Genomic DNA, 9,081 nt, shown 5'->3' with positions numbered 1-9,081 from the left:
AGAACATCATTAGGAATTATTTCATTCACTTTTTTTTTTCTTTTTTGGCCAGCCCTGTTTGGTTCTACCCTAGATCTTTGGGCCATCCAGCTCTCAGGACCTGGCCATCCAGGATGTGTTGGGCATGGGTTTCCTCTCATGGGATGGGCCTCAGTTTACATCATTTTTTTTTACCACTACCACCAACTCTGAGCCACCATTGCCCAGCACATCTTGCAGGTAGGACTGGTTGTAGGTCCAAGGATTTGTGGCAGGGTTAGTGTCCCAGTCCCAGCACTGGAAACCTTATCTGGTTATAGAAAGTTTTCATTGCATTAAGCTTCCTCATAGCCCTTCAAGTGCCTCCCCCCTATTCCAGTCATCTCTCCCCTTATTCTCTCTCTCTGGCCCTCCCTCCCCCATCTGGTCCCTCCTCTTTCCATCCACACCTGCTCCCAGTTGACCTACAAAATCTATTCTCTTTTCCCTTCCCAGGGATCTTCAGAGCATTGACATTTTACTACACGAATATTGTGTCTTTCTTTTACTCAAAGCAGGAACTTTGAGCCTTTCTTCTTTGATGATCTGACCTGATGCACTTGGGGTTCCTACTCTCTCTATTCAGAATGTCCCTGTTGGATTCTGCAGCCTTCCCTCACTTCCACTTCTATCATGTCATATATGCCTACTTACTGATGACCTGAAATACCTTAATAGCACACTCTTCTTTTCTTACCTTAAACCCACAGTCTTCAGAAGTCTTTTAAAACATAGTTGTTTAGATGGAGAGAAAATTCAGTCAGTGAAGTGCTTTCTATACAAACATGAAGTGTGACTGGGTCCCGTGTAATTCTTGTTCCAGAGATGTGGAGACAGACCAGCCATCCTAGTTAAACTGGTCAATTTCAGGCCCCTGCAAGAGACACTGAGTTAAAACATGGGGCAGCTCCTGAGGAATGATACCTGAATTGGCCCTCTAGCTTTCACATGCAGGTGCAGACATGTACCTGCACACACCTAAATGCCCCCACACATCCCTTCACACAAGACTGGTGATGATGAAGATAATAGAGGTGACAATCTGTAGCAGATCTCTGGTAGCAGCATTAACCTGGTTGATATAACCTTATTTTTATTATTACCTATTTCCTCCACATCTAAAGTCATCTATAAAAATACTATAAAAAGTATTGCTCTTTATGATTATTAATATGTTATCTATCTGTATGGAGGGGGAGCATTAAAGAAACTACCAACATGACTGGTCCATGGTATGGCTAAGGAGAAGGTTTTACTATTAAGAAAAGAGAAAAGGTATTCAGAGGCATCTGGAAGAGTCCAGAACAGAGAGAGAAGTAAGTTGATATGACTTGAGTGGTAGACTGTGAGAGAGGGGAGAATAGCATGGGATAGAGAGAGTATAGTAAAAACAGCAAGAGCAGAGAATGGTGGGTTATTAGAAGGATGAGTAGCTGGGGGAGAGAAGCCCATGAACTGAAAGGATTTAGGGTAGAGGAGGTAGAGAGAAGGGCCAGGATGCTAGCTAGTATGGACTTTGAAATGTATTTACAAGTATCTGTGATACTGAGGGCAAGTGTTTTGATATGCTGATATGGCCATAGGTAGCCATGTGTCCCTTCTACCAGAGGGAAGGGAAATGGCTGCTTCTGGCAGACTGTAATGGTTTCACAAGTTCCTGGGGAATCTGGCTTTTATCTAATTGCCATCAATCACCTTATATTCTAGTTTGAGCTCATTTCTTGATATTTAGACTGCCTTTTGGAGCTTGGGGGAATTGGGATTTTCTTTGGACCTGATACAAACTCCTTTAATAAAATGTAAGCTCCAAAAGACGTCTCAATATTTTGGGTTTTTTTTATGTAAATAACCACATTTTAGAGACAAATGTGCAAGGCTCAATAAAACATGAGTTCAATGAACAAAGAAATTTAGTTTATTTACTTGCTTAAAAGACCATGTTGTATCCAAAACAACACTAAAGCAGCTGATTTGATGCTAAGTTGTAAGATGAGAACTGTGAAGATGGGTCCATGGGTAAGTGCTTGTTGGACCCATGTAAAATGTAGATGAAGTAGTACACACATTTTTAACCCCTGTGCTGCATGGAGAGATGGGTGATAAAAACAGGACATGAGGCAGTTAGCCAGACATATTCAGTAATGAGCAAGAAGAGAAGTCTTGTCTCAAAGTTGAAAGTAAGGCTGGAGAGATGGCTCAGTGGTTAAAAATACTGGTTGCTTTTTCAGAGGACTCAGGATCAATTCTTAGCACTCACATGCTGGTTAACAACCATCTGCAAGTATAATTCTTGGGGATCCAATGGCCTCTTATGACACTTAATGGTACAAGGCATATATGTGGTGTGCAGACATACATACAGGCAAAACACTGATACTTATGATTTTTTTGAAATTTAAATACATAAGGTGAAAAGGGGAGTAGGAAAGTTTGGACACCCAAGTTTCTCTCTCTCTCTCTCTCTCTCTCTCTCTCTCTCTCTCTCTCTCTCTCTCTCTCTCGTAGGCAGAAAATAGAGATCATGGAAAGTTCTTGAACTATAAAAATCACATTCTACTGGGGAAGGTAAATTAAGTGATCATAACACAATGATGACTGGATGTGAGTGTGAATTCTGGGGAGCAGGTGGCATATGGCAGAACACCACATACCTCTTCCCTCCTGCTTCCCAGGACTTTTGTAGCATGTATTCACCCTTGCATTACTTTCCTAATCCCAGTTTTCTGTGTTATAATTAGCATATGTTTTCATGGCAACAATCCTTCAAACTCAGGCATAATCACAGACCACGTTTGTAGAATATTAAGGAAGTAAGGGCCTTGATGTGAAAATGACAAGGAAGCTGCAAAGGTCCCCTTGTTAACTTGTCTGTTTATTGTGATGTCCACAAGCCAAGAAAGCAGTGTCACAGGAGACAGCCCATGGGATGAGTCTCTGTTATGGAGATATACGTCTTCTCTTTCCCTATGATTCCCAGCTGGTTGTTTTATGGTGATGTTAAAACTGAAAGTGTAACATGCGCAACTGTCTGAAAGTGTGTCACTCAAGATGAGCATCTGTGATTAAGCAGTATGTTTAGTGTATGTCTATACATTGAAAGCCAAATTAACCCCTACTGTCTTTAATTTTTTCTCATGGCTTCTTAGCCATTGAACAGCATCTTTGGCTAGGCAAAAGAAACACAGGGACCTAGCCAGAAGATAGCTATGCTGGGATAAGGAGATGGCTCATTCGGTAAAATGCTTGCCAGGCAAGCATATGGATACTAGTTAAATCTCCAAAATCCAGGTAAAAATCCATGATGGTATACACTTATAATCCCTGTCATAGGAATGGAGAAATAGGAGATCACTGGGGTGCATTGGTCAACCAGCCTAGAATAACTGGTGACTTCCAGATCAATGAAAATCATACAGCCCCATATCAAAAAAAAGGGGGTGAGGGACAACTCCTAGAGAATGCTACCTGAAGTTAATCTCTGGATGCTATATACAAGCAAGCACATTAGTATACATAAGTGCATCTGTACACACACAAACATGTACACATACACAAAGACAAGCTACTTTGGAATTGTAGGGGGAACTGGCTGAGTCTGGATAGAAATCTCTATGAAAAATTTTTTCCACAGGAGGAATATAAAACAGAGCTATGTTAATAAGTGCCCTCTAGAGAATGCAACAAATTGGATATATATATATATATATATATATATATATATATATATATATATAATTATGAAGGGATTTATTAAGTTGGCATACATGATCAGAGACTATATAGTCCCACAATGACCATCTGCATGCTAGTGAGCCAGGACATCTAGCAGCTGCTCGATATAAGAAGCTAGAAGACTTAAAACAAAAGAAAGCACACACTGATGCAGCCCCAGGGTGAGGCCAAAGCCTGGAGTGCTCGCTAAAAGGCCACGCATGCATTTCTGCACTTCTGGGGCCGAGAACCTGGAATCCTCTGTCCACAGTAGCACAAGCCTGCCTGCTCAAGAAGGGTCAAGTGTGTTGATCTTCTGTCTTCTTCCTGTTTTTGTTTCCACCCAGAAGTATATCCTCTCACAAGGTCCCATCCACATTCCAGGAAAGTCTCCCCTACTTGGTCTGCTGTTCTAAATGCCACCCACTCATGAGAGGAGCTTTCAAGATCGCAGAAGTTTGCTTTACTGATTTATTAGCTGTCCCTCCATCTTGTGACATTGTTAATCAAAAACATTATGAATGTTCATTCACACAAGTACAGAGAGGTGGGGCCAAGGAATACTAAAATGAGAGGTGTGTAGGCACCAAAGAGATGATGTAATCAGAAAAAGACTTTGTTTTGTAAGCATAAGCACCTGAGTTGGAGACCCAGAACCTGTGTTCAACAGCCAGGTGTGCTGTGTTTGTAATCTCAGCAATGGAAGGACAGAGATAGTATTCCTGGGGATCCTCGGCTAGCCCAGTATATCTGAATCAGCAGGCTCCAAGTTCAATGAGGGACTTGGTCTCCAAAAATAAAATGGCGAGAGAGGAAGAAAGGTATCTGATGTTGGCCTTTAGCCTCTGCAGCAATCCAAAACCATATTTCCCCAACTCCTATTACATAGAAGCGGGGGTGGATTCATAAAAGGAATAGTCAAGAAACTACAGGTAAGAAATCATTTTAGGTGTTTGGTGGTAATGAGGCTCAGAATTAAGATGAAGGACTTTCTGAACTCAAAGGGCTTGCCCAGCCCACAGAGTACACCACATGGGCTCCAAGCTGACTCCACTCCACAGCTTCTGCTGTCCTTGGCAGTCATGGCTTAGCACTGCCAACTCTGAAATGATGATTCTCCTGTCCTGCTACAAGTTGCCTAAACTTTCACCAATAGCCTTTCCTAGGCTTTCTTGAGTGACTCTGCCCCTGTCTTATGAGCCTTAGCTGCTCTCCATGCCTGTGTTATGCCTTCAAAACCATTATGATCTAGGACACTGTAGTAATAAGAGCGGTGGGGCTGCGTCCCCAACCCCCAGCCGCCTGCTCGGCTAGCTTTTGTCCCGAAATAACAACACACAAACTGTATTCATTTAAACACTGCTTGGCTCATTTCTACCTAGCCTCTTCTAGGCTAACTCTCGCACCTGGACTAGCCCATTTCTTATCATCTGTATAGCACCGGTCTTACCGGGAAGATTCTAGCCTAAGTCCATCCTGGGTCGGAGCTTCATAGCGTGCATCTTCCCTGGAGCAGGGAACATGGCGTCTCTCTGAGGCGTCTGCCCAAAGAGGAGAGCTGTCGAGTCTGAGCTCACTTCCTCTTCCTCTCAGCGTTTTGTTCTGTTTACTCCTCCCACCTATCTTCTAACCAATGAAATGGGCCAAGGCAGTTCATTTATTAGCCAATGACCTTCCTCCATCAGGACACTTTTACAGATTTTTACAATTGCTTGCTAACACAAGTTAAAGTTTTCTCCCCTCTGGACCACAGCTTCTGTTTGCTTACCCTGAGGAAACACTTTCCAGAAAACGTCAGGGGTGCTGGTATCTTCTTTTTTTTTTTTTTTTGAAATTTAAACAAAATTTACATTTTATTTAGATTGAAATAAACTGTACAAAATTGATTTTATTCACCAAAAATAACGGTAATATTTTCTGTATTACTCTTTAGATAAACCACAAAACATTTATTTTTGAAGGTTTTGCTTATAAATTAAGACATGGTGGTAGACATAATCACAAAAGACAAGAAAACAGACAAATCGGTTGCCTGTATTGGTGGCCTTTGCCTGTCTTCACCGCAGAGCAAAAGTGAATTTACCTGTGGAAAGGGCTATGGAAATGTGGGCTCGGCAAAGGAATGTAAACAGCAACAACCAAGTGGGTTGACAGTTCCTGGCTCTGCCGTTCACTCGCTCCTCTGAGGTCCTTCCGTCCTGCACAGACTACTGAAAGCTGCTTGCTGAGCTCACAGACTCTGTAACTCCTGGGCTGCTCATTGTGCAGTTGGATTCTGTTGCTTTCTTCTCTGCTGCGCAGTCCTGAGGCTTGGGCTTGCACATGCTCAGCAAGTGCTCCACTGAGCTATCCCCGGCCCTTGCTCTTTTTTTTTTTTGAGACAGTCCCACTGTGTAGCCCAGGCTGGACTAAAACTTGTGATCCTCATGCCTCTGCCTTCCAAGTGCTGCTACCACAAATTTTAAGCACCCATAACTCCTACAGGTCAAAAGTCAATGGTGTACACTTCATCATAATACATTATAAAATGTATCTCTCACAAATTCATTTTTCAAAGGCCTGATAACACACCACCTTGACAACTGAATCCATAATGATAATGTTACGTCTAAAATAACTTTAAAGCAGTTCCCGAGTCCCACAGCAGGGAGGCATTCTGACATTCCCGGTGCCAACTCCTATAACAGACAGGTACGGAGAGCATGAGAGTTCAAACAGGAGCAAATACATGGGTTACCAACAGCGCACTTGACTGGAGGTCTCGCGGTACCCGCTGTTAACTGACCCACTATACCTTACGCTTTTCTTCCAAAAGGCCAACACAAAGACGACAGTCATTTCAGAAATCTTTTAGGCATTTTCAATGGTTTCCGAATTATTCGTAGGAAGCTCTGGTTTATTTGTATAGAGTTTGATGTATGTGTCCACCATTAAATCCAGATCATGTTTTATATCAAAATTTATGTTAAGCAAAGCCAAATTACTTGACCTCTGGTCTGTCAAAGTGTACCGCAGATATGCCTTGAGACGCTTCCGTCCGTTTTCGTAGTGCTCATTCTCAACTTTCATCACAGGGAGAATACACAGGACCTTCAGCAAGGCACACACATTGGGGAAAAACTTGATGTCCGGAAGATGCAGGGCTTCGTAGATGGTGGACGGGAGCTCAATGTCTTTCCCTCTGTGCTTCCACTTGATTCTCCAACAGTGCAGCTCGGCTGAGAGCGTGTCAGGGTTGGGCAGGTCACTTCTGTACATATCGACATGGTGCTCCTCTGAGGTGTTGAACTTGAGCTGCCCCATCACCGAGGGGACCAGGGACAGGCATTTCAGAGCTTTGAGGTGCTGCTCAGAAAATATATCTTTCAGCTCCTGAATAATGTGCTCCACCGTGGGAACACTGAGGGTGTCTTTATAGTAACTCTCCGAGGTCAGCTGAGATTCCACGTTACCTTGCTGGGCCCTCCGGAATTTCCCTGGGAGTTTCATTTGAACGTCAAGTTTGGTTGCTAAGTTTGTGGCTTCCTCAAACCATAACTCGTGATAAACTTCGATGTTCTCCATCACCTCGTTAAGCGAATGAAGTACTGCAGTCAGACTGCTGGCTGCAAAGAAGACATCCGAGGTTTGTCCCTGGAGATTCTTCCCAAAGGCTCTTGTAAAAGATAACACATTCTTAAGAACAACAATGGTAACGATGAAATCAAAGTCTGTCACTGCGCTACAGAGGACAAACGCTCGCCCCGCTACGCAGTTATTCCACCTGATACTCGTGTCGCTGTTTATGCCATCTAAACACAGAACAAGCTCTTGCAGGAGATCCACCAAGACCTCAAAGGCGTCGTGCCTGCCTGTCCACTGGGAATGGCAGATCTCCTTCAGTTCTTTCCCTCGCTCTTCACTGTTCAGCACGGGCAGCTGCTCCTCTCCTGCTACGTCCACCACGTCGTCCGTGATGATAGAGAAGAAGTGTGAGTCCCTCACTTCCCTGAGCGTCTCCTCCCGGATGCAGCTCTCGCAGATCTCCAGCATCTGTCTCTGCTGAGTTTTAGAGCAGAAGAGCGTGTTCACCGCTGTGGTCTCAAATCGCTTCCGCAGGACCTCTTCTCCAGAATTGATCCGGCACTCCAGCAAGGCCTGAAAGTTGTCTGGAGCGAAGAGGCCTTCTGGGACCTCATCAGCCTCGTGCCCATCCAAGGGTATGTTCTGCTTCCCCATGAGAATCAGGATCTCAAACAGCGACTTGAGGTACTCTTTGTTCTCCTTCTCTTCGAGGGTGAGAGGCAACACGTTTCCATCCTGCTGGTTCCCTGTTTCGGCACTGGGGTTCTGAGCAGTGTTGTTAGTTTCCTGTTCTTGTTCACAAGCTTCCTCAATTTTTTTCTGCTTCAGTGTTGTGATTTCATCTTCACTCAACTCTTTTATTCGTTTTCTGTGTCTGCTATGTGGGTTGTTCAAATGACTGGTGATGTCAAATATTGTTGGTATTGCATTATCTCGAAGAACTGTACGGTAAGGACTAGTTCGACAGATCATAGAGGTCTCGAAGTGTTTGGCGCAAAGTCGATAATGCTTATTTAGCTGATCGGGGGTTTTGTCTTCTAAGTCTGCTCTCCTACAATTTTCAACCCACTTCTGGCATCTGGCCGGGTCCTGAGGGAACCTGAAGAAGGCCAGGTCGGACTGCGTGCTCTTCTGTGTGCAGTTCGGGGCGGCGCAGAAGTTCGGCATGGTCGTCCCGCCACCGGCCGGTCCAGCCCTCCCCTCCCCGCCTCGTCAGGGCAGCAGCACAGCCGCCCCGCGGGGCCGGGGAGGGTGCTGGTATCTTCTTAACCACAGGTGGTTCTTCAGCTCTAGCTGACAAGTATTGATTGTCCCAGAAAAGCCAAGGTTTCGCTTTAGCAGTGGTTCTTACTGTCCCTAATTGACTCTTAGCTTGCCTGTAAAGCTTCATGAGCTATGCCTCCATCGTCTGCACTGCTCCCAACACTCTTCCGCTCTAAGCTCCCACAGAAAAGCCCACTGAACTCTGAGATCTCAATGGCTTTCCTGGCCCAAAGCTCCAAAGTTCTTTGACAATCCTGCCCCAAAACACATGGCAGAATCTATCACAGCAATGCTCTACAACCTGTACCAATTTTGATCTTACTTAGGGTTTCTGTTATTGTGATGAATCAGCTGGAGGAAGAAAGGGTTTATTTCATCTTCCAAATTTTAGTTTATCATCTAGGGAAGTCAGGGAAGGAACTCAAGGCAGGAACCTGGAGGTAGGAACTGATGCAGAGGACATAGAGGAGTGTCTGTTACTACCTTGTTACTTGGACATTGTTTGTCTGTCTTCCATCTTTCTTG

At 44.2% G+C, this 9,081-nt stretch overlaps 1 pseudogene; it reads right to left on the bottom strand.

Moving 5' to 3' along the window:
• Window positions 1-5,707: 5,707 nt before the first annotated feature.
• On the bottom strand, window positions 5,708-8,539 carry LOC142858483 (52 kDa repressor of the inhibitor of the protein kinase pseudogene; annotated as a pseudogene).
• Between the last annotated feature and the right edge of the window lie 542 nt (window positions 8,540-9,081).

This window comes from Microtus pennsylvanicus, chromosome 10 (assembly GCF_037038515.1).
Source record: "Microtus pennsylvanicus isolate mMicPen1 chromosome 10, mMicPen1.hap1, whole genome shotgun sequence".
Lineage (NCBI taxonomy): Eukaryota > Metazoa > Chordata > Mammalia > Rodentia > Cricetidae > Microtus > Microtus pennsylvanicus.
Note: the sequence above shows the minus strand (reverse complement) of the source record. Positions and strands in the feature narration are given on the sequence as shown.